This window comes from Ambystoma mexicanum, chromosome 6p (genome assembly GCF_040938575.1).
Source record: "Ambystoma mexicanum isolate Mex_15411 chromosome 6p, UKY_AmexF1_1, whole genome shotgun sequence".
Lineage (NCBI taxonomy): Eukaryota > Metazoa > Chordata > Amphibia > Caudata > Ambystomatidae > Ambystoma > Ambystoma mexicanum.
Window position 1 is genome coordinate 111,247,973 of NC_090935.1, and position 26,268 is coordinate 111,274,240.

The 26,268-nt window shown below is 46.2% G+C and overlaps 1 protein-coding gene across 3 annotated transcripts in view; it reads left to right on the forward strand.

Annotated features, from left to right (window-relative positions):
- ATOSB (atos homolog B) overlaps positions 1 to 26,268 on the forward strand; it is a 726,183-nt gene that overhangs the window by 247,896 nt on the left and 452,019 nt on the right. For all 3 annotated transcript variants that reach the window (XM_069626804.1, XM_069626800.1, XM_069626801.1), the window contains one exon: positions 19,951 to 20,211. The gene's annotated coding sequence lies outside the window, so the exon portion shown is untranslated. The remainder of the gene's footprint in view (positions 1 to 19,950; positions 20,212 to 26,268) is intronic.

Below are 26,268 nucleotides of genomic sequence, written 5' to 3' on the forward strand. Positions count from 1 at the left end.
GGGATAAAAAACATCATCGCCGACTCACTCAGCAGGGAGCTGCGCTCGTGCCACGAGTGGCAACTACGCCAGGATCAAGTCGATCAACTCTTCCGGCGATGGGGCAAACCCCAAATCGACCTGTTCGCGGCGGCGACGAACCCCAAGTGCCAGAGTTTCGATAGCAGGTTCCCCCAGCCAAGGAGCATGGGCGATGCTGTCTCGTTCCCCTGGGACGGCCTATTCCTGTATGCGTTCCCGCCGTTGCTGCTCAGGCTCATCATCCAACTCAAGAGGTCCCAGTGCAGGATGATCCTCGTTGCACTGAGGTGGCCGAGACAGATATGGTTCCCGGACCTTCTGGACTCTGGACTTGTCAGCGTCCCCACCAGTCAAACTGTCGACGGACGCAGATCTTCTTCTCTCCAGAGAAGGAGGCACCATTCTTCATCACGACCCGGAGTCGCTGAACTTGCAGGCCTGGCTCCTGCAGCACTAGAGTTTGGAGGGTACGATATCCCGGCTGACTGCAGAGAGGTTCTTGCAAAGGCCAGGGCGTCCTCAACTCTCAAGTGCTACGGACACAAGTGGAAGAGGTTCTCTGACTGGTGCCGTGCACAAAAGATTAACCCTCTACGGATTACAGCCCCTCAAGTGCTGCCGTACTTACTGTCGTTGGCCAAAGCTGGACTAGCTCACGCTTCCATCAAGATACATCTGGCAGCGATTTCCCGATACACCAGAACTGCAGGACGGTCGTCCCTGTGGTCTCATCGCCTGGTGAAGGAATTTATGAAACATCTGTTCCGACCGTTCCCTCCAGTGAAGGCTCCAGCCCTGGCGTGGGAGCTCAACGTGGTTCTGACCAGGCTCATGGGCGCCCCATTCGAGCCCTTGCATTCGGCCCTGTTGAAGTTCCTGTCGTGGAAGACTGCGTTCCTTGTGGCCATCACCTGTGCACGATGCATGGGAGAGATTCAGGCCTTTTCCTGCAAGCCTCCATACTTGACTTTCCACGAGACGAGGCTGGTGCTGAGGACGCACCCCTCCTTCATGCCCAAGGTGGTGTCGGACTTCCATCTTAATGAGCCCTTGGTGTTACCAGTCTTTTTCCCGTCGCCGGCCGAGAGGACTTTGCACTCGCTGGATGTAGCTAGAGTGCTGAAGTTCTACGTGGATCGAACAAAGAGTTTTCGGAAGACATCACAGCTGTTTGTGAACTTTGGACCTGTGAACCAAGGGAAGGCTCTCTCGAAGGCTTCCATTTCCAGATGGCTCTCCGGCTGCATCATGCACTGTCATCGGTTGGCAAACCGACCGTTGTCCGGCCGTCCGAGAGCCCATTCGACCAGAGCGATCGCTGCTACCACGGCGTTCTTGTCTGGTGTGCCCCTGCTGGACATCTGCAGGGCTGCTACGTGGAGGTCGACGCACACCTTCACGAGATTCTACTGCGTCGACCGGGATTCCAGGGAGGAGTCCAGAGTCGGCCAGGCAGTGCTGCGCAACCTGTTCGCTTAAGGTGAGCCTGTTGAGGAGGTAAGAGATGCTTAATGTTGAGTTTTATATAATGCTTAATGTTGAGCCTTGCCACCTGCCGTGGTTGTGCATGTGTGTACTGCTATGTATTCTTATATTCATGAGCACGTGAGTCCATGCCAGACCCCATGCTGGAGAAGGAACAAGTTACTTGCCTGTAACTGTTGTTCTCCAGCATGGGTCTGGTATGGATTCACATGCAAACCCTCCCTCCTTCCCCTCTGCGGCTCTTCACTTGGTCATACTGCCACTTTACGTGCTACCAAATCTGAGGATGGCTGCCAGGGGCCGGGCTTAGGGAGAGGGCAGGCATTGGATGGGGGCAGTATGACCCAGAGACCAGTGATTGGTTTCTACTAAGAAAGACAGATCAGAAACGAAACTGATACTGATTTTTTCTTTACCGAGGATTCCCAGCCTGACGACGGGGAATATTCATGAGCATGTGAATCCATGCCAGACCCATGCTGGAGAACAACAGTTACAGGTAAGTAACTTGTTCTGTATGCAACTCTATCTAAAATGTTCAGTAAGAACGGGACACTGGTGATCGGGCTATAGTTGGTAAGTATAGCCAGATCTAATGTTTGCTACTTGAGTAGTGGGAGAACCCACTATTGTTTCAAGTTGCTTGGGACCAAGTTGTTAGTAAATAAGAGTTTATTAATTTGGTAATAAAGGGAGACAAATCTCTAGCTGCGTCTTTTATGATCTGAGCTGGGCAGCTGTCACCTTTGCAGTTAGATGGTTTCAGGGATGCTATGATTTTTTGTACGTCGGGTATGGTTACCATATTGAATGTGAAACCTGAATTGATGTATGCGGATGGTAGCATGATAGGACTGGTGGGTTTACCAGCGGTAAGTTGGTGCCTTTTGTCAGCTATTTTAGTCTGGAGCCCTGTAATTTTATTGGCAAGAGCATTCTGAATGCTACTACACCTGGGTTTGTCCTTAGTGCAGGTATCTGCAGGTGGATTTGGGTTTTCTAATTCCTTAAAATGTTGAATAATTCTTTAGTGCTGGATCCTGCCTGGTTTATTCTGGCATTGAACATATCTTTTTTGGTGCAGATTTTCTAACATTTATATAAAGTCGTGATGTTGGTTAGGTTGACTTCATTTTCTGTAGAAGGGGTGTTTTTCCAAAGTGTCTAAAGTTTTCTTTTTTCTGTCCGTAGTAATTTGAGCTCGGGGGGTGAACCAGAAGTTCAGATGTGCTCTTGGTTTACCTTTGCGCAGTTTTAACGGGGCAATGGTGTCAATGGCTTTGGTCATGGAATCATTGTAGGTGTGTCGCTATCAGGACAGAGTTGTCTGCATATACTAGAACTGGTAGCGGCCGACCTGCCATTTTTGGGACATCAGGAGAAGCTTTTAGGAGGTGGTTATGCGGCCCATTTATATATAGGCAAAAGAGCAGGGGTGCCAATACACATCCCAGGCGAACCTCCAGTTCGACTGGAAAGGAGCCTGTGCATTGCCTATTAACACCACTCCCGACGCTTGCTTGGGTGGAACCATGCAACTTGGCCAACAAGTTTACTAAAGGCACTGGGCAATTTATGGACCTGAGCATATTTCCAAAACTTGGTACGATTTAACTTGATCAAATGCTGTGCTCAGGACCATGAATGCTAGGTAGATGGGCTCATCCTTCAGTTAGAGGTGGAGTATCTGCTCCACTGGGCCCAACCCCGGCCTAAAACCTGGGCCAGAATGGCACAACGTAGTATTTTAAATGGTGACTCCAAGAGAGACGTGTCTATATGAAGCAGGAGAAACCCTTTTTGTAAATTGGTTGAATTACTGCCATATTCCACAACTGAGGAATGGGCCCACCCGCACATATCGCGCTAAACCCTTGGGTTATTACAGGAGCTCAAAAGTCTGAGGGCCATGACTAATAAATCAGCTGGCACATTCTCTGGCCTGGAGCACGGTTACAGCGCTGTTGGCCGATTGCCTTCCTGATTTCCACTGAGGACAATAATTGGCTCAGTACCCATCCCCTCACTACATCCCATGCTAGCCGTAGAGGCTGGTCCTTCTGCATCAGCCATGTGCCCTGCACTTTAAAGGCTTGAGTCCACCCAGGCCTTCTCTGAAACATTACTGACCGGGGTGTCCTAGTTCTGTTTATAGTATGGGCCCTTTTGGGTAATCTCCCAGAACAATTTAGAATCCTTGATCTTGGCAGCTACCACCCAGGCTTCCCATGCCTCTTCCTCGATTACCCGTTTTCTATTTGCTAGGGTTTTCTTGTAGTGGGATCTAGCCTCATAATGGCAGTTCTGGGAGTTTCCATGCTCCCCAATGCTAGTAAAAGATTATTCCTAGCTCTCGAGCAGACAGTTATACCACCCCTGCTTCTTTTCCCACCTTGTTTGCTTGGTTCACGCGAGAACACCTGTGAGAGTTGGGTCTGCAGCCTTCTAAACTCCTCAATATATTTATACTTTCTGTATTCCCCGACAGCAGATTCTCAAGTTCCAGTGGACTTGATAATACTGCCTTTCTCAGTAGTTACTCCTTCTTATCCTCCCATTTAAGTCTGCGCCACAAGGTGTCCAGAAATACCTCTGAGGAGTATACTCTGTTCAACCTGTCCACCCTAGGTGCTGACGTAATCTCTAATTTAATGGGCAAGTGGTCACTGCATATATTGTCCAATACCCCAAACCCCTTTGAGATCCCAGTGCTGAACTGATACACAGAAGAAATCAATCATCAAGCTACCCATTGCAGAGGAGAAAGTAATTTTACCGGGAATGTCCCCACACAACCGCCCATTTGTTGACCGTAATCCCCATTTATGCAAATAATGGCAAAGACACATCCCTTCTGCACAACGCCTAGTGTCCATCATGACTTGAGGAGAGGTTCCTGCCACCGTATCTTCGGTGCTATCATATAGGTTCTCTTCCGGGCTGGTCCCCAGTTTTGCATCAAGATACCTCCCAGAACTACACACACATTGCCCACAAAGGACCTGGCAGAGATTTCTTCAAGGACTTGAGCCAGCCCACCAAAGCAGTTTTTCCCATACTGTTTGTGGGGATGTTATAAAAGTTTATAACTAGGAGGTCCGTCTGGCCCAGTCTAAGAATTTTACCAACCAGTAGGAATTGCACCGGGGTTGTCAGAATCACCCGTGTACTCTCTAAATGGGTTTTCACCAGTATGCGCAGCCTGCCATAACTTCTCCCTCGCCTGTTTCTCTCCGCCATGCACTGATGAATACAAAACCATCAACATTGATGAAGTATGCGGGAGTCAAGGTAAGTAATAAACTTTTCTTTAATTTACTTATTATTAGCCGGCGCCCCGCACAGCGTCCTTCCCATCCACCCCGTCTCTTGCCAACTGTCCTCTGTAGAATGTTCCCTCTCAGACCCTACATTCTATATACATTAGAGCTTGCGCGCAGGCGAGGAGCCAGAGTGTATTACATTAATTATTAGAATATACTTGGAATAGAACATCATCCCCCCCCCTTACAAAATTGAGTAAGAGAAAGGTTCTACCTTATAAAAATTTAAACACATGTGTGCTAGGTATAATAAATCAAGACATTTCAAACATAACACATTAGTGCGGAAATGTACAACTGTACCAATTAATACTTATAAGAGATTAACACAATATAGAATTCCATTACCAACAACCTGCGTGCGGAAAATACTTAGCTCTGCATGACATAATCTCTAGACCAAAACGGTAACCTCTTTTCCCTAGAACTACGCACACTCTTATTATCAAAAGCTACCCCAGCTCGTTGAGTGTTAACATCTTCAACCTGTCTCAACACGTTACTGTTCATACTCACATGTTCTAATCCATATTGAATATGATCATCTCCAAATAAATCTCTTCTCTCGAATCTAACCATTTATCTAACTAATCTCTTCTCTCTTTCATTCTCACCATTCCACATCCATTTACTAACCCTGTCCAAATTCCATACTGATCCTCCCGCAACTGTAACTGCTCTCCTGAACACTTGTAACACCTTGACAGGACTGCTGTATTTCGAGTCACCTTTCTTAACATTTCGTCCAAGCCTGATTCGCACAAAATCTCCTGGTGATATTCTCAACTTAAACCTTTCAGAAGACCTAGTCTTTCCTGGAGACCTACTACTCCTAATTACGTTTTCATCAGAATTACGTAATCCTGTGTTTCCACTTCTCCTACGATTAACCCAAACAGGATTAAGCAAAGTATTTGGAGCTCTTCCCCTCATTAATTCAAAAGGAGAAACCTTCATTCCTCTTTACAGACATCCTGGTACTCCATACTCTCTCCTTAAGAACCTCGTCCACCGGCATGTTGTTACTTAAGGCTAACTCCATTGCCTCTACAATTACACGGTTATATCTCTCCACCAACCCATTGGTTTGTGGGTGATACAACGACGAAAATCTCCTTTCAATACCTGATCTCTTGGCAAATTCTCTCATTTCTCCACTTCTAAACTGAACTCCATTATCACTCATTATTATTTTGGGAAATCCTTCCCTTCTGCAGATTTGCATTATGAATTTTATCACCTCATCAGTATCGACTTTTCTCACCGCTTTGACTTCCACCCATCCTGAATAGTAATCAACCAAAACCAATATGAATTTCTCCTCTCCAATTAACTTCACGTATGGTCCAATGATATCAATCCCTACCATCTCCCATGGTGCATCACCTTTGTCAATACACATCGGCTTAGACTTCACTATCCTGCAGCTCTTGTCACTGTTCTTACATGGCCAACAATTTCTAATAAACCTCTCAATCATGAGATCCATGCCTGGCCACCAGTATTTCAAACGCACATTGTTCTTAGTGCCAGTAATACCAGGATGACCCTGGTGCGCTTTCTCAATAAGGTCATTCCAAAACTTACGTGGGGGAATCAACTTGTCTCCCCTCACTAAAAATCCATCTTCCATAGACAATTCATCCTTAACCTCCCAATATCTTCTACAACTTTCGCTAATCTCTCTTTTTTCAGGCCACCCTGATTCGGAGTATCTTCTTATCTCTTGTAATTCATCATCTTTATTTAATTCTTCAATCCACATTTCCTTAGACGTAAACTCAAAAACGACCGCCACCATCTCTTCATCCAGATCCACACTTGCTTCATCACTCCTTAATGGCAATCTAGATAAATAATCAGCAACAATATTCCTTTTCCCTGGCACATATTTCACTGAGAAATTGTAATCCTCTAATTTCAGATTAAGCCTGGCTAACCTGTGAGAAGCTTTACACATTCCTTTCACAGTGAGTACTTCAATTAAGGGCTTGTGATCTGTCTGAATTACAAATTTGCTTCCCCACAAATATTTCCTAAAGTAATTCACCGCCCACGAACAGGCTAATAATTCCTTTTCAATCACAGAATATCTGCTTTCTGTTTCCGAAATAGCTCTAGAAGCATGACTGATCACCTTCTCATATGCATCTTCATTTATTTGGTTAAAACTGCTCCTATACCACTCCCACTGGCATCCACCGTAATCTTCGTCAACCTTCCAAACTCGAATCCTCCCAATTCCAAAGAGTCACAAATTTCTCCTTTTATGCTTTTAACCGCCTTACTGCATTCAGCACCCCATGTACATTTTGCATCCTTTTTTAACAACTTTCTCAATGGTTCTGTTATACTCGCAAAAATGTTTACAAACCTGTTGTAATATTCGCATAACCCTAAAAACGATCTTAATTCGTCTTATTGTTAGGATTCGGTGACTCTCTGATTGCCTTCATAGCATCTCTTTTGGGCTTATAACCTTTACCATTCACAGTATGCCCTAAATACTCCACTTCTTACAACCCAAATTTGCATTTGCTTTTCTCAACTTTCAACCCGACTTCTTGCAATCTCTTCAACACTTCTTTCAACCTCCCATCATGTTCCTCAGATCCCTTACCAAATACAATTATATCATCCTGATATACCATTGTTCCACTTAAACCTTTCAGCACATGCATCATAATTCTTTGAAATACTGCTGCCGCAGACGCTAATCCAAACGGCATACGTCTATACCTAAACAACCCTTGTGGCGTTATAAATGCTGTAATGTCCCTCTGTCAAAGAGATTTGATGGTAAGCGCTCGAAAGATCTAATGTAGAAAATACATCAGCATTACCAATACGATTCAACATTTCAGATATGATAGGGAGTGGAAAAATGTCAGTTATGATATTCTTGTTGACGTCTCTCAAGTTTGCCACTTTTCTTCAATGCAACCACAATGGGGCTCACCCATTCAGATGATTCCATTTTTTCTATTACTCCTTCAGACTCCAATGATGCAAGTTCTTGCTCAACCTTATCAGCAATGGCAAATGGAATTGGCCTGGATTTCGTGTGCTTAACAGGTATTGCTCCCTTCTTGAGACGAATCCTGTGCGCAAAGTTTTTGAGCAAACCCAATTTTACTGTCTCCACTTCCTCTTCTCTAACAATCTCATTACCTTGCGCTTGGCTCCCGTTTACCACTAGGATTTGTTCTTCATCACATGGATCCAACCTGATCCTCAGTCCAGCTTGGTCTCTCCAACCCAGTACATTCACACCCTTTTCTGCTACGTACACCTTCACTTGAGGCCGTCTGTCTTTAAACTGAACAATACATGAAAACCATCCAATCATCTTGATTTTGGATCCTTCAAACCCACCAGGATTTGGTATGTCTGACATCTCCATCTTACTTTTGAGACCTCGTGTTACTAAATCCTTCCATGTTTTCTTGGTAATATTCGTCCAAGGTGAACAACTGTCAACCTTCACTTTAAGTTTCCAATTATCAAAAATTACTTCACAACTCGGGCATTTAAATTCTCCCGTTGGTGGCTCACGTATCAAAAACACTCTCTTCCTCCGATTCTTCCTCTTCTTCCATAATGGCAGATACTTTCTTCCTCCTTCTACATGTGACCGCGAAATGACCTCTTATGCCACAATTTCCACATTTTTGCCCCAATGCTGGGCACTGTTTAGCGTAGGCATAATGACCCACTCTGCCACAATTATAGCATCTGTCTCCTTCTCTCGGCTGGACATTCTGAAATCTTTGTTCATATTGAACTTTTGGTTCATTCTTTACCCAATTCTTTCCTCGATTTGAACTCCCTCTCTGCTCAAAGTTCTTCATTTTGTTATTTCTTCCTGCATTGACCTCGACTTTATCTTTGTTTTTAACGTTTGCTCCACCTCTGTCCTTTGACCGTAGTACGTTAAACTGGCCTTGTTCTTCTGTTTCTTTTTCCTGTATCTCTTTACTACTATGCTTCTGCATGCTTTGCACAACCTCCTCTTTCTTGCTCTTCATTTCCTTCGAGCACAACTGACTGTGTTCTACATGTTTAGCAATCGCAATGGTTTCCGGTAGGGATGGATTGCCAACCATCCACAGTCTGTCTTGGACTAAATTGTCCTTAGAGTGAATAATGATCTGATCCCTGATTAACTCATCAAGGGTGATACCATTGCCAAATTGGCCAGTCCACGATAACACTCTCAATGCAGAAACATATTCTTCAATGCTTTCATGTTCTTTTTGTACCCGCGTATAGAATTTGTATCTATTTATGGCTACATTAGTTTCTGGAGCATAGTATTTGTCCAATTGCCTTATGGCCCTATCATGCTCATCAGCATCACCCGCCTCATCTACAGCCAATTCTGGTAGCTCTCTGAACTTCCTCTGCCCTTCCAACCCTAGTGCATGCAGTAATAATAACTTCTTCTTCCTAGACGTGAGATCTTCATGTTCAACTGCTTGGATGTAGTTTTACCAGAATTCTTTCCATTCTGACCATAAAACTACAGGTTGGCCTGGCGCCGGAAGAAAACTTGCTGGCGGTTGAATGTTGATACCTTGCATAGCTCCGTGGATTATTGATCCTTAATGATCTATTATCAACAATGTGCTTGGAAAACTTAAATTCTCCCACACTAGCTTGTAATATGTTAGATATCACCAATTGCAGAGTATGGATTTACTGTTGCCACAATATTTTTCAATCTCCAAAAAGTACTGCGACGGAAATGAAGGGATCACTGTCTCCTCTTCATTATGTTCATTTCCTGATTGAGCTGTCACATGACCTCAAGCTTCCTGACGGGTCCTTTCTTCTAACTTCATTAATATGGACGCATCCCACTTTTCGGGTCTCCACACAAACCAACGCAAAGTACGCGTCAGTTCGGAGAATCCGCTCTCCCCATGTGATCAGCTGTGGACCCAGGCACCAGCACAAGTCAACACAGCTACAAAGCGTCGACTCGGAGCTTCCGCTCTCGCTTTTTCCTGAAAGGCCACTATCAGCACGAACCTACGCAACACTGCGCAATGGTTCGGAGCAGCTGCTCTACACCAGTCTTCTCTTCGTGGGTCTTCAGGACGCCGGCATCCTCGTCGCCATGTGAAGTATGCGGGAGTCAAGGTAAGTAATAAACTTTTCTTTAATTTACTTATTATTAGCCGGCGCCCCGCACAGCGTCCTTCCCATCCACTCCGTCTCTCGCCAACCGTCCTCTGTAGAGCGTTCCCTCTCACACCCAACATTCTATATACATTAGAGCTCGCGCGCAGGCGAGTAGCCAGAGTGTATTACATTAATTATTAGAATATACTTGGAATACAATTAGGAGGTCCGTCTGGCCCAGTCTAAGGATTTTACCAACCAGTAGGAATTGCACCGGGGTTGTTCGAATCACCTGTGTACTCTCTAAATGGGTTTTGACCAGTATGCGCAGCCTGCCATAACTTCTCCCTCGCCTGTTTCTCTCCGCCATGCACTGATGAATACAAAACCATCAACATTGATCTCATCATGTGACTGTTTCCTGAAACAATATAACATCTGCCTCATTCAGTACAATCTGTGTCTCTGCGTGGGCAAACCTTGTTAATAATTCTGCCCACATTCCATGATGGTAGAGACCGGTTATCCCCCTCATCCAGGATTTCCACTTTGGGGAGGTCCATAACAGCACCTAGTGCCACCTCCTGAAACTATTAATGGGCCTCCCCGGGGGGTTCACATCATTCGATGTCATCCATATCGGACAGGCAGGCATATTGGTTCTGGGTCAATGCCGAGATAGATACACTGCCATGTGGCTGCTGGACCACTTGTGATGGGATCCAACATGGCCCCCGGGGCATTTTTACATTGTCATGACCCAAGTCCCTAGTGGTTGCCCCTCCTCTTAGCCTGTCCTTGGAGTAAAGAAATGTTTAGTGGTACCAGCCAGGCCCTACGATCACGGCTAGGCATACCCAAGTTGGACTCTTACAGAAACTTGCCCACCTGTGGATTCTTAAAAGTTACCCACCACACAATCCCCCGCAATTGATTTTGTTATGGAGCCCACCCACGGTACTCTGCGGCCCATTAGGATCGAACAGGGATCTAAAAGATTCCCCTGGATATGAAAGTTGACCCATTGAGTTGATTTGTTAATCAGAGCTCCACAGTCCTCACTGTGCCCAGTTCCCAGAGTTGGCATATTTAGTATTACAGCTACCTGGGGAAATTGAAGGTGAACACCTTGGATCTGCCATCTCTTGTACCGGTGGTTTTGCCTCTGCTTGAGTACCCTGCAATATCAAACGCTGGGGTAGTGGCTGCGATCGTTCTGACATCGGGGGGGGGGGGGGCACATGCTGGCTGTGAGGGCAGTTAGAAGGAGCATGCATATCCACTGGGACCACTAATTCTTGGCTCATAGAATTCACCCCACTGACCCCTGTGCCACTTCCCAGGGTTATGTCTACATTTGGGTTTCGGGTTCCCTGTGCAATCTCTTTTCCTGGTATGTTACAAATCAGACAAAACCTGAGCTCAGTACTTAATGTCTCAATCTCCTTTTTTTTTTTTAAGGGACCTCACTTGATCATCCAGGATCGACAGGGTATTCATAATACCTGTTTTAAAGCTTGTCAGGAAGTTCATCAAGGGCAACATCACTTCTCTGTTTAGTCCTTCAGCACCAGTCATAGGAGGTGGGGCAGGGGCTACTGATACAACATCTTGGCCAGACAACATGCCTATGTCTGTGCCAGCCACAAAACATGGGCCCCATCCCAAGTGCAGGTCGGGCTGTCTCTAAGGGGTTTGCAGTTTGATGAATGGACGTCCGCCTCCCTGTGGAGGCAATTGCCTTTTCTGCCACCCTAATCTGCTCATCTAGTCGTATGACTTTTTGTAAATTGAGGTAAATGGATGTTGTGCTCACTTTGAGCAATCCCTGAAATGGTGCGTTTGCACAGCTCAAGCATTCGGCAGGTCAGGGTTCAGAGTGCGTGGGTCGTTGGTTGGCAAACCGAAACTCTATGCCTCACTCAGTATCGAGCCATGAAAAGACGCGAGTGCAAAAAATAAACACAAATCCACTTCTGCTCAATGCCATGTGGGCAGTACGCTCACCTCACGGTCCCTTTAGCACTCTACGCCAGCGCAGATAGCAGGGGACGGCATCGCATTGACAGCAGGCATTGTGACGTCATAGCTGAAGCTTAATCACTGATTACAGAGCAGTGGTGATGTAACTGAGCCTAAGAGCAAAGGTTGAGGACCAGGAAGTGACATGATCCACATTGTAAAGTTGATTTTCGAATGAATCATGGGTCTTAATATTGGCTAACACCTGTTGGCCTTTTATAAGTTTGGGTTGGTGAAATGAATGAGTTAGACACCCGTGACTTGGGGGTTGCGTGCAGAGCTATGCCATTGATGTATAAAGCTACAGCGACATGCAATCGGCGCAATCATGCCACCTTGCCAGCATTGAAACCTGCCAGTGGCAGGTTGCTACTGCTGCCCATGCATCTAGCCTACATGTCACAGATTCAAATCGATCATGTAGCTCACGCGACTGAGCGCCAGGTACATTAGCAGTGTTAACACAGATCTTTGTCTGTCAAGTACACGCACTACAATGAAATGACGCTGTGACCTTCTAGAGATGTCTCTTATTGTTTTATTTTTTTGCTCGATTCCAGCATGAAGTTCAAGTGCAAACAAAAAAAGTTGTTTGAGATGTGAAATTGGCCATTTGCAAGCAGTGAATTGTTCTCGATTGAGTACTTCTGCCCTTTGCAGAGGAGAACGTTTGCGCAAATTCCTTGTTTTTTTTTTTTTTGCTTCGTTTTTGAACAGGCACCATTTTCACGTAGTCTTTGCCTTCCCTTGGGTCTCTCTGATCAGAAAGAGCACTGGGCCGTTAGACTTCTTGCTGGCTGTGCCATTGCAAAAGCTTCAATGTCTAAAGGCTAGTAACTAAAGAACGGGGTGCGGGGGCGGTTGGAGGGAGAGGGGCACCCTGAAACTCCTTCCGTTGCACATCCTCTCCACCACTTAACTTGTGGGCTCCAGCGCATTCTTCAGAGGGCGCCGCGTAAAGGCCGCAAACATTACAGACGGAGATGTAGCAGCCCGCCGGCAGACTATAGCCATGGTTAATAATACTCTGACCACCTGCAGAGTCCACACGTGGGTGCCAAAGTCGCTCTAGTAATTGAAAGGAAAAGAACATTTACTCGAGGCAGCCACGAAGCCGCGCCATACTGCTGTAGTCCATTTTACTTGTTGATGATGTCATTAGCAGGAAAAACTGAAGCAACCAGGGAGCAATGACGGCACAAGAATAATGGGCTTCTACCCGTGAATGCAGCCTGCCTTATGAGCAGTCACGTTGGCAGTCTGGCAGCTGCAGTGTGGTAATGACTAGTATTAGTCTCCTCTGCCAACGTTCCAAAGGTTCTCGTTGGTCTCGTCCTTTTTCAAACTGAATATTTCTAGACTAAATAGATTGTCTTCATGGCATAAGACGTTGAGTATTTTACTCCCTATTTTTAAACTTTGAGAGTAAATGTAATTTCAAGAGAGTAAAAATAACTTTTCTCCTTTGCAAGAGAGTAAAATGTATGCAACATCCAGCCGACATGTGCAAAAACTATATGGCAATCATTACTATGAAGCAGCTTTCTTCATTGTGACGGAATGCACCTTTCATTATCTCTAAGATCTGGGCCATTTGATCTCGTCTGCATATATTTAAATGATGAAAACACAAAAACCTAGCCAATTACATAGTAAAGCAAACATGAATTGTAATGTGAGTTTTGAGGTTCAATAGCAGAATTGTCTTCCGATGTTTAAAGACAGTCGTAATTTCCTGGACTGGAACTAGTAGTACCTAATGGTATGCTAATTTTATGATCCAACAGTGCAAGGAGGCAAGGACTGCATGTTAAATTCTATACCTAATCTCGTGGTCAAATGGTTATTTATAAAGCGCTTTTTGCAAAGCGCTGTTCATGGAACATATTTATCACGATCATCAAACCGAAGTTGGTACTCCTTTTTTGACCTTGAAAGGATGAAGTCCTGAGTTGGCCTTGCCGGGATTCGAACCTGCAACCTACAGATCATGCACGCATCAGATTGCAGCAACAAGCTCTGAACCAGCTGAGCTATCTTACTGGCTAACATCCTTCAGAGGTCGGTAAATTGAGTATCGCGTGAGGTATGATAATCACAGTACCTAGATGTTGGACGAACCATGGATGAAGCGCCACGTAAAGTTAAATACCTATCTGGATTATCACAGGGACAGGTTTTGCTGAGTTTCTATTTCAATTGCAAATGTAACTTTTATTTGTTTGTTTTTGAACAGCGCGTTCACTTCCTGGAGAGTCAGGTTATGGATGTTTAAATTTTAGTCTTGAAGATTTTAGAGGATAACACCTGTAATTGGTGAAATGATGACCACTAACCCTTGAGCAAAGACTCTGCTGCCACTGACCATTAATAGTAATGTACCGCATTGACTGCAAGGTTGAATGGATGTAAACTAGACGGTACATACTCATCATTTTACACACTGTTTTTATAATTAAGTGTAAATCAAATTATACGTGTAAAAATGATCTGGCCCTGCATGATTATGCACACACCACAGGAACTCTGCATAAAATACAATTGTGCAATGCTGCTTTGCTTTCATGGGACAAAATAGCATAATTTGTTATAAAAGATAAATTCTCGATTGTAACTTAGTTTTCCATCTTATTTCTTATACAATCCTAAAATACACACAAAACAACAGAAGCTGAATGGAAAAAAACATTCCCTTTATCACAGTGTACAGTTTATTTTCTTTTTTGTGAAAGGCTGCAGAGAAATAAATTCAGTTTCAGAGACTTTTCTCCATGGCTTGCAATTGCATCCACATAGATGAAAGAAACCAGAACGTTTCTTTTGATTATCAAGTAACCTGACCTTTGCACTGCCCTTTGCTCTAAACTTGTGCATGGGAAAATAATAAAGCTGTCGTATTTACACGATTTTCAAGCGTAAAAAGGCCTGTACAGCAGGGTGGGGAGTATCAAAGGGGGGGGCAGAGGATAGGTAGAGATGTACTGGGTGGCAGGGAGTAGAGGGGCGGGCAGTGTCTAGTGAGTCAGGTGGTGCGAGGGACGACCTGATGGCCTAGGTGTTGAGGAGTGACTCCTTGAAGGGGTGGGTCTTGCGTTCTTTTCTGAATTGTAGGAGTGTGGGGGCGAGTCTAATGCCAACAGGGAGGAGGTGCCATAGTATTGAGGCATAGGCAGAGAAGGCTTGTTTTCTGGTCCTTTCCTTTTTGCAGCAGCGGATTTCAATCTGCACGTGTCCTGGCTTCTGGTGGTGCTCTGTCCGCCAGAGGTGCAGTTTCTCCACGAGGTAGCGGGGTGACTTGAGGGCGACTGCCTTATAGACGATGCAGCAAGACTTGAAGGTGATTTGTGCATGCATTGGGAGCCAGTGAAGGTCGATGAGGGCCAGGGTGTTGTGGTCGTATCTGCGTAGACACTTGATGTGGCGTGCGGCCGCATAAAGGACACTTCTATGGGGCACAAGGGAGGATGACTGGATGCCTTCGAGAAGTGCATTCCCCCCATCCAGGTGGGACAGGACCAGTGCTTGAACGGTGGCTCTAAAGCTGTCTGGAGGGAGTAAGGGTTTGACTTTTCCCAGGAAGGGGAGCCGATAACAAACTGGCTGAGTTTTGTTTCACTATGTGTATCTTGAAGGAGAGGTGTCACTGTGGAACCTGAGGAACTTGGCGTAGGTGGTGAGCTCGGGTGTGAAGCCCTCAGAGTTCATGGTTGATAGCCAGGTCTGTATGTCTGGGTGTTTTGTGTTGTTGGTGAGGAGTAGGAATTTGGTCTTGGAGGGGTTGAGCTTCAAGTATGCACTGGATATCCAAGACTGGATCAGCGAGAGGCATGTTTTGAACCTATGGATGTCCTTGATGGAGTCGATCTTGAGGTATATCTGTGTGTCAGCATATTGGTGGATGTTGTATGTGGCTAGGAGGGCTCCCAGTGGCTCCATGTATAGATGGAAGATAACTGGGGAGCGGATGGAACCCTGCGGGAATCCTCAGGTGACTGGTAGCGATGGTGATCTAGAGGACTCCATCTGAACAAACTGCTTGCGGTTGGCGAGGTAGGACTTGAACCAGCATAGGACAAGGTTGCTGACCCCATGCGCCAATGTAGGGTGTCCATAAGCGCCTTCTGGTCTATGAGAGGTCGAGTAGAACCAGGAGGAAGTCGCCGCAATGGATGTTGATGGCATCATCGATCACCTGTATGGTTGGTTTCTGTGTGCTGCATCTGGGTCTGAATCTGGATTGGTAGGTTTGGAGGAGATTGTTGGTGTCTGTGTTGCTGCAGTTGTGCGGCTATCGCTTGCTCAATTACCTTACCTAGGAAGGGAAGATGGGTGATGGGGCGATAGTTACCTAGGTTGTCAGGGTCCAAAGTGGGTTTCTTTAGTAGAGGGAGGATTTGTCCTGTCTTTATGGTCGATGGGAAGGTGCCTTGAATTAGGCAGCTGGTGATGATCTGCAGGTAGGGTAGGAGAGCTTTTGCAGGGAGGGTCTTGAAGATGTGAGGATGTCATCCATATACGATGTGGCTTTGAGGGCGGCCAGGGTTTCTACCAGGTCCCCTGTCGAGAGTGTCTTGAATATGGTCCAGGGTGTGGAGATATTGCGAGGAGGAATGTGAGGTAGGTCTGTGAATGCAGAACTGGCATCAATGTGTATACAAATCTTGCTGATTTTGTCGATGAAGGTGTTGATGGCAGTGGGTTTTTCGATGGAGTGTGGTATGGCAGAGTTGTGTAACTGGTTGCCACACTGCTTGACCACTTTGAAGAGGCCTCTGCTTTTGTTGTCGGCTTCTGCCATGGTATTCTGATAGTAGGAGGCCATGACTGTGTGTGTTTATTAGTTGTCGGCGGGTTGCGCGGAGTTCCTTCAAGAGCGCCAGTTCTGATGCCGTCCTGGATCGGTGCCAGGTTTTAACTTGTTTCCTGTTGACTTTTGCTGAGGTTGAGTTCTTGCGTGTACCAGGGTGCTGATGGTTTTGGTTTTCAGGTGTGTTGTTTCAGAGGTGTATGTTGGTCGATGGGGGCTGAGAGGGTGGGGTTTCTAGTACAGTTGCAGTTTGGTTAGGGGTGTTAAGTCCATGTAAAGTGTAGGTTGACAAGGTCTTCTGTGAGGGCTTCCATTGGGAAGTTCTTGAAGGATCTGAAGGTTTGTCTGTTGGGAGTGCTTGACTGGGGTGGTGTGCAGGATGTTGGAAAGCATAGCTAGGTGGTCAGACCAGTCAAGCAGGAGAGTAAAGCTGTAGTGGAGGGAAGACATGGATGATTAGGTTGGGGATGTTGCCTTTTTCGTGTGTTGGGTCTTGTGTGCTGTGTCAGGCTGAGGGTGTCAAAGGCTGAGTAGAGCTTCCTTCATCCGTTTGGTTACCTTGTTGCCTGGGAAGTTGAAGTCACCTGGGAACATGTTGGTGTGCGTAAGGGACATGGTAGTGACCAGGTCGGTGAAGTCTCTGATGAAGGTGGTGTCGGGCTTGGCTTGTCTGTAGAGGAGATGGAAGGTGACTGTGTACGTCACGAAGAGCGGGAGGTGGCAGGAGAGGACTTTGAAGGGGCCAATGTTGTCGACATAAAGTCTGGTGCAGGGCAATGAGGTTTTGTGTATGACTTTAAGGCCTCAGCCTGTTTTGTTTGGCCGTTGTCTGTTGGATGCTGTAGCTGTCTGGGACAAGGATGTGTAGAATATGGGTGGAGCCGGGTGTCGGCCAGGTCTCAGTGCTGAAGATGGCATCAAGGTTGTGTGTACTGATGAGGTTGGCAATGTCTGGTGCTTGGGTGATAGCTAAGCAGGCGTTGGCGAATGTCAACGTCCATGTTGTGAATGGTGAGGGGGGGGGTGTTGATGGGCTCGAGGCTGATGTGGGTGAGGTTGCTGCAGTGCGCAGTCCGTGCCTTATAGGAGGGAGGATGTCATTGACGTTGGCATTGCATGGTGATGTTGAAGATGCCTGTGGGAACAGAGGGAGAAAACGTATGTCGGCGCGTGCTTACCTGTTTGACCATGGGTTCCGGCCCGAGTCCTGCTGGTCTCAACAAGAATTGCCCTTTTCTTCGGCTGCCCTTGATCTAAAAGTTGCAACTGCTTTTGTCGCAGCTGAGAGCACCTGTCCGATCTCCTGAAAATCCTTGACCGCACTGCCTACTCCCAACTCCAAACCCATCTAGAAATTAATAACCTACTTGGCAAAAGAAAATCCGGTTTGAGGCCCAGACATAGCATGGAATCTGCCCTCCGCGACCTAAAGATCCAGCTCAATCACATCCACGATGCTGGAGACCTTGCCATTCTCCTCTTACTTGACCTCTCGGCTGCCTTTGACCTTGTTGATCATGTCGTCCTCTGTCACCACCCCTTAGGCTCGTTCAACCTATCCCTCGAAGCAGCTGACTGGATAAAGTCCATCCTAAGCAAACAAACCCACAGGGTCTTCACAGGCTCTGAATTTGCGGATCCCATCCCAGTCTTCTATGGTGTCCCCTAAGGATCCTGCCTCTCGCCTACACTCTACAACCTGTATACTAAGCCACTCTTCAACCAATTGGACAACCTAAACATTCCCTACACCAACTTCGCCAATGACACGCAGGTCCTCAAACCAGTAATTATGAATTTGACTCTGATAATGTCAACCGGGTCTTCAGGATCAGCCAGGCCTGGATGGCTTACCACCATCTCTGTCTTCATGATGACAAGACAGATCTAATTGTTGGCACTTGCTATTGCCTCAAACACCTCAATACTGCTTTCACCTCCTTTTGCAGCGATAGTAATATCACTATTGTTTCTGCCCATGTCAAAACACTGGGGTGGAGGGTCTACCTCGACGCCGAGCTAAACGTGCATAAACACATCAAGGCTGTTGCCTCATCTGATGCCAATTCAACAAAACTGATCAACCTATACAGGAAGTTTCTCACTAACAACAACTGCCTCACAGTGGCCAGAGCCATCATAGGTAGCAAACTTGACTACTGCAACTCCATCCTTGCAGGAACTTCCTTAAAAAAAAGTGCAGCTGATCCAAAACCATGCCTTTTTTAGAGCTGTGTGGGAGATGAAACATTCTGACAACATCTCCAGTGTGAGACCCGAAGCCCATTGGCTTCCCGTCCAGGCTTGCATCGTGTTTAAAATTCTGTACATTACACATCGCTGCCGACACAACACCGCCCGCCCCACCCAACCCCACCCACTGCATCTCTATAAAAAAGGTTTTTAAACTTGCGTTCTTCCTCCTCTACCTTAAGAACTACCCCAAGAATCACTAGATAAAGAGCGGGAGGAACGAGCTTCCCAGTAATCGCTCCCACCCTCGAACATGCTTCCGCCCAACATCAAAGAAGACCACTATCTGTCCTTCCGCAAAAACATCAAAACATTTTTGTTTACCAAATATGATAGAAAGTGCTCTTGCCTGTATTAATATGTCTGCATGATAGCTACCTTACGATACTATGCTGGTACCATTTGTCCCTAATACACTAAATATATTGTAACCCCTAGCGCCTTGATACCTCCGGGTCTTGGGCGCTATCAATTTTGCAATAAATAAAATAAATAAAAATGTGACAATTGTTACTTGGCAAAATAAAAATAAAACTAGCAGTGTCTGTTAATGGATGGAGTAGATACATGAAAGAGTTGTAAAACAGGAGTACATTTGATTCAATAAAATGTTTGGTACCTTACAGCTGGTATTCCCACTGTGTCGGAGTGCTTCCATGTGAATTTGGAGATGGGCCCCTTGTGGTGAATCCACTCATGTTTTTATTTCCCCTGCACGTCTCTGCAGGGCAAACAGTCATTAGCAGCCATTGGGGAGGTTAATCACACGTCCTTGTGTAACTAACTCCCTTGGGTGGGGTTATTTGGAGTTGAACTTTTATTGTATGCCTGGTAATGCTTAGTGCCTAAGTGTTTCTCTCTCTGGCTTCTCCATTTTATTTCTTAATTGTGTTTGTACTTGTATTCTACCAGGTTCAACAATGACGTGGAAGGGCGTGGCCTAGGATGGCACAACGCTGTTGTCAGATGGGAATGCCACAGGTCTTTTCCCCCTTCCTGCTCGCGACGATGTTTGTGCTGCTTGTCCAGCCTATAACTCTTTGACTGAAAAGGAAAGATTGACTGCTCACTCAAGATGCCTGCCGTGGAGTGTGAGGATTGCCCAGGAGGAGTGTGGAGTCCAGATCACTTTTTGCAACACAGAAACTCTTCCAGGCCACAATGGAGTGCCAGGTGAGTGGACTATTCCCTTTGTAATCTACCAAGGGATGATGACAAGCAGCCAAGGATTCTCCCCTTTCCCTCTGCAAGTGTAGCAGAACCCTGAACTCCTTTCCCGCACCTTTGAGCACAATGTTTTGATTTGCCTTTCTGAGAGATTTGTAAAACATTACATTATCATTCCTATATTGAAAAATCCCTCGCTTGATCGTTCACACCCCTCTAACCTTCGCCCTATTTCTGTCCAAACTCCTCAAAAGTATTGTGTACACGCAAGTATTCTCTTTTCTAAACCTGGTCTCCCGACTTCCATCGCTTCACTCTGGTTTTCGCCCTGCATACTCTACAGAAACTGCACTACTGCATGTTTCAGACTTCTTTCTGCCTGTCGCAATAAGGTCTCTTCTATACTTATCCTTCTTAACCTGTCTGTTGCTTTTGATGCTGTTGATCTTCCCAGTCTTCTGTGTACTCTCGCCTCTCTTGCTCTTTCAGGTGCTGTTCTTCAATGGTTTCATTCTTCTCTCTCATTGTCTCTACTCTGTTACGTGGGCTGGCTATTCCCCAAGGAATAGGAAGGTTCTTGGACTCTTATTGTTTTTTGTCTACACCGTCCACGTTCCTGCTCTGATCAAATAATCAATCTTTCATGTCACTTGTACTTGATGATTCCCAGACCTTCTCCATATCCTCTTTTTTTGACTCTCTCCACTCTACCGTTTCACCATGCCTCTCTGCCATGCAATCCTGGATGTCCTCCCACTTTCTTCACCTCAACCCTCTTAAGACCAAAATCCTGTTTTTCCCGGCTTCTTCTCCTTGTCCTCTTAGCCCCTGTCTTCTTCTCTCTCTTCCCCCAAACGTGCTTTCTTTCTCGTCTTCTGATCGCAGGTCTGTGTCCTCTTCAATGTTTCACTCCCCTGTTCCTCTTGCATCACGCTTGCCCCTTTCTCTCATTTCCAGCTACTAAATGTCTCCTCTCCCTCCTCAATTATTGCTTTGCTCTTTTGCTTGGTCACCCTTCCTCTCATGTTGCATGATTTTTCATGGTAAGTTCAGCATCTAGGCAGGCGCCGAGTGTCTTCATACTCTTGGAGACAGTGATGATATTGCTGGGGATGCTGAAGTTCTTGTACACTGGATCAAGTTTCTTCAGATACTGGCCTGAAACTATAATCGGAAGCTCGGTCTTATCTCTGTTTAAGGCTGAGGAGTTATCAGCCATCCAGGTCTGTACAGCATCATACACAGCATTAATGGCATTGTAGTCCTGGGTGTAGTTTCCAGTGAGCTTGAGGAAGACCTGGGTGTTGTCCGTATAGTTGGTATACTGCACACCCACGTGGTCGAGGAGACTAAGCAGAGGCCTGATGTGAATGTGGAAAGTGTGGGGGCAATGCAAGACCCCCTGTGCAACCCCACAGGTTTGATTAGTGGGTAAGGAGCTTGCTTCAACTACTGCCACACTGACGGTATGTGGCCCGAGAAAGGAGGAGATCTATTGAGCGGTCCGGTCTGAGCAAAATGCCTGGTCACTTAACCTGGTGACCAACAATGAGTGATCGACCAGCTCAAAGGCAACTGAGAGGTCCAATAGCATCAGTAGGGCAGGGTGATCGCAATCTATTATGCTGGCTATGATGGATTTAAGATCCAGTAGAGCGGTTTCTGTCCCATGCAAAGCCTGACTGGCGAGCCCCCAGGAAACCCTGTTCTTCGATGTGGCCCTGGAGTAGATAGGCTACTTGGCCAGAATTTTGAGAAGGAAGGGCACGTTCGTAATGAGCTGATAGTTATTGGCCATTGCTGGATCTAAGGTGCTTTTCTTAAGTAGTGGTACGATCCAAGCCTGCGTAAGAGAAGATGGAACCATGCCTTCACTAAAGGACAAAGTGATGAATGTAGTTATGCGCGGGCTTCTTTTTCACTTTCTTTGTATTGTGTTGAAATGTTGACCTGGTCTTGCGCTACTTAACTTTCCTGTTATGTCTCCTTTTATTCCCCCTCCCTGTTCTCAATCTCTCTACCTGCTTTCTGTCCCTAAGCCTGTGTGTGCTGCCTCTCGCTTTCGCTTCTCATCACCAAACGTTGGAACTCCTAACCCCTTGCTATCGGCTCATCCTTTTCATTTCAGGGCTTGGGTACCTGTCTATTTTCTCTCCTTCCTCTCTGATACTTTATTCTACTGCCATCATGACTACTGATATTTGTTCGGCCGTCCATTAACGTTTGTACATTGCTTTGGTGAAAGCGCTCTATAAATACCAATAAAATACAAAATGGACAGCTTGGCAATGAGCTTGGAGAAACAGATGATGGATAACGGTGATCTGGTGTAGGTTCATAACCTGCAGTTGGTTCGATGGAATTTAAGACGGTGTGTGAGACCATCCATTGCCCAATGAACGTCCGACATGTTTTGATGACTGGGTTGTCTGCCGCTTGAGGGCAGTAAATGGGAAGTTCTCGTTTAGCTCTATAGAAAGGATACCCAAGGACAGATTTCTGTATGGAAATTATCATCTATGGTTATGCAGCTTAAATTAAAGGAGGCTAGCCCCTGGTTCCCAAAAACCGAGTCCTTGGTGGGCGTCCTTGGTGGGCTAGAATAATTGAGGTAGGTGGCCGACATATGTTTAGAAAGGCCTGACATTGAACCAGAGCCCCATCTGAGGGTGGCCATCCCCCCAGATTTTTCAAGCATGTTTTGTGGGTCTGCATTACTGAAACCTTGCCCCAGCGCTGTGCAGTTGTTGCGTCCGTATGAAGTTGTGGAAGTGCTAAAATGTATTCAAACCTATATGTGCACTGGCATGATATGTTTACAGTTTTGCTATGTGGAAGCAACATCTAGAGCATTTGGCTTTTGCAGCGCCATGGGTGTCCTTCCCAGCTGTTTTGTGTGACCTGACTTTGGGAGGTCTAAGAAGTACAGTTTTGTCATCTGAAGGACAATGGTCTTCTTGCTGATTTCAGTAGCTGGTGTCGGCAAATGTATTGTGTTTGCTTGGTTAATCCAATAGCCTCCTTGGCCGGAGGAATCTGAACACTTCACAACCTTTGTGATACCCAGTGCTACATGTCATTGCTAACGTTTTACCATGATCCCATGCTCCAATTTTCCAAAGGGTCATGTGGGAGCAGGATTATAAAAGAACGATGTTCTTATTTATGGAAGCAGCGCAAGCCACAATCCAGTCTTCATGTATGCATTAGTGGAGTTGCAGAATAGTTGAATGTGGCAATGTCCCCTGCCTGACCCTTTGGGTGTGATAGGGGAGGGGTTGATCATGGAGGCTTGATGCAGCAACATGCTCTGTGATGTAAGGCCCACGGGTGGTGGGGAGGATGCCTTGGCCATTCCCACACCGCGTAGGTTGGCATGCAGGAGCCCCCACATGTATAAAACAGTGCCCAATACCGAGTTGAGTTCTGATGCCAGAACGACTGCTAAAACTGGAAAAGTAGAGCTAAGGCGGTGCACAGACTAAGTCTCAAGAATAAGGGCCAACCAGTACTTGGGCTTACTGGGTGGTTCATTTCAAGGTGGCAGATGCTGCTTCACTCGTGCAGCGTGGAGCTCAGCCTCCAGCATGCATGCGTGAAAGGCAAGTCGGAACCAAAATGGTGGCCGGGCATTTCATAGTCTGTCCTCACAACATGCAGCAGAATTCCACTGATAAAACTGATATGCCTGAACAACACTTAATGTCATATTCAAATACTTATAATGGCTCCCAGATGGCAAAACCTTACTGAAGTTTCACTTTGGGGAGTGGTTACCGATCTTTAAAACCAGAGAAAGGAAAACCGTTGGTGTGGGTGGTGTAAGGGTATCTAAGAAGGAAGCTGACACAAAGGTGACAAGATTTTAGTTATAGACTTATTTTATCGTAATGAAAACCTAACTGACTCTAAGAGGGGTTTCCCTGCCTCGAAACTAATACTAAAGGACCTGTCGGAATGTCAGTCAAACTAAAGTTCCAATGTCGTGTCAAAATCCTACTCTAACCCTCACACTACAACTAAAGAATAAATGAACAGAAAACTTCTTCCTTCTCCTGCTTCTTTAACAATGTCCAAAAGAATGTTCTCTTGCAACAGCCAAAAGATAGGCCCGGGGAATGACTCCCTGGCTTACGAGTTTCACACAGTCTTCATGAAATTTCACACCCAGGAGTTTGGCTACCTTGTCCTTGTGTCGATCTACCCAGTTTCAAATAAAACTGGTGTCTCCAGTACAATTCTCAGCCCAAGAGAAGATCTCCCTTCTCCTGGTATTACTTGGTACAGTTCATTGCAAGTCCAGAGGGATTGACTCCATTCCCGTGGCGTCTTTGTCACAACTCTTAGTTCGGTACCAGGAGAATGACTCGCTCCTCCTGGTATTGCCATAGCTCTCAACCATTTGTGTTGCAAAGGCGGGTGAAAACACCCGATTTTATTATAGGCGGGTGAGAAGCCCATTGAAAAAAATGGGTGTGCAGGAGGCTTGGTGGGCGAGTCAGCTGTTTACAAAGCGGGTGACACCAGCCAAAAGTGTGTGAGTTGAGAGCTATGTATTGCTTAGCACAGTTCTTTCTCACTGTTGGGGTCCCAGACCCTTCTCTGTTGGCCAGTGGGTCTCCTTGTTACCACTGCACCGAGGCATATTTCCTCTGATCCTTGCTTTCTCTTTGTTGGTGTCCCAGACTCTTATGTGGATGTCAGTGTTCGGGAGAATTCTCATAAATGTGCTAATTCCCTTCACCTTAGAGACCCCCCAGCAACTTTGCTGGATTTTGAGGACTTGATTTTTTTTTTACCTGGAGAGACCCTTTTTCCCACTCGCTCATGTATTTGTGTTTTACTCTCGTGTTTTCTTTGGTTATGGAGTCCAACCAACTCCATAGGCATCATCCTTTAATTTGTGGCACACAGCACCCTTAGCGCAGTGGCACAGGGAAACCTTTTCAGGCTTTCCCAAGGTTTAAATACCTTCTCTGGGATAAACTACTGTTTCCCAGAGTAAGTAAAGTGAAATTGACTTTACTAGTCTTTTCAAATGCCTAGACCCAGCACACCCTATCTTCCTATAGAGTGCTGGAGGGGTTACCTAGTATCCTCTGTGTCGAGAAACTCATGTAGCAGTCAAATGCTACCCTTTCCTCTTGAAATGGCTGGTGGCAGTGGTTTTACAATGAACTACCATGATTATTCCCGACCGGGGGCGCCGGTAGCGTTAAATCGCGGGAGTCATTTTTTTCGAGATGGCATCTGAGCCCCCTCTGTAAAAACTGGTTTGGTCTTCTTTTTTTGTCACTTCTTTGTGGAAAGGTCCTTCTAGAGTTTTGCTCTGCGCGCCAAACCATGTTTGGTCTTTCGTTCATTCGCCTTTGGCGGGCTTCAGGACTGAACACCGCCTCTGGCGCCCAAGTGTGTGGGGTGGGCAGGAAGTGAGGGAGGTGCCCCAAACTCGCTGTGCTTAGTCTCCTAGACCCAAATGCACTCAGTGGTGATTGGTTGGCTGACTGTCCGGCAAGGACAGCCACCCTGCTGGGTGAGTGGTAGCTAGGCTGGAACGAATGGGAGAGAACTGAATAAAAGGCAAGTCTCTTGGCTTGGAACGCAGAGTCGACCACTGGAACGAAGGAACCGAAGAAGAGCTTGAAGAGGAACGCTGCTGCAATTCCTGGACGGTTGGTTTGCCCGATGAAGCCCTGCTGCAGGTCCGAATTGCCAAGTTCACATCAACAGAGAAGCCCCTGCAAGGATGACTTCTCCCTTTGAGTTGGTGGGACCAATCAACTCACAAGTAAGCCACCTGGACCCCTACCTCGGAGCTGGTTGAATTTCCTCAGAGTTACTGCAGGAAACCATAGAACCAGGGAGAGGGACACCAGTTTGTGTGTGTTACTTGCAGCCATCGGAATTGAAGTTTGCCAGTTGCAAGCTTTTTGACCAGTCCCAGTGCAGTGCAGGAGTCCCCCGACGTCCTCCCTCTTGTCCCCACGACTGAGGCACAGGAACAGCGAGATCTGCAGGAACTGCCAGGAACAAATGTCATCAGCTGCATCTTTGCCTTCATTA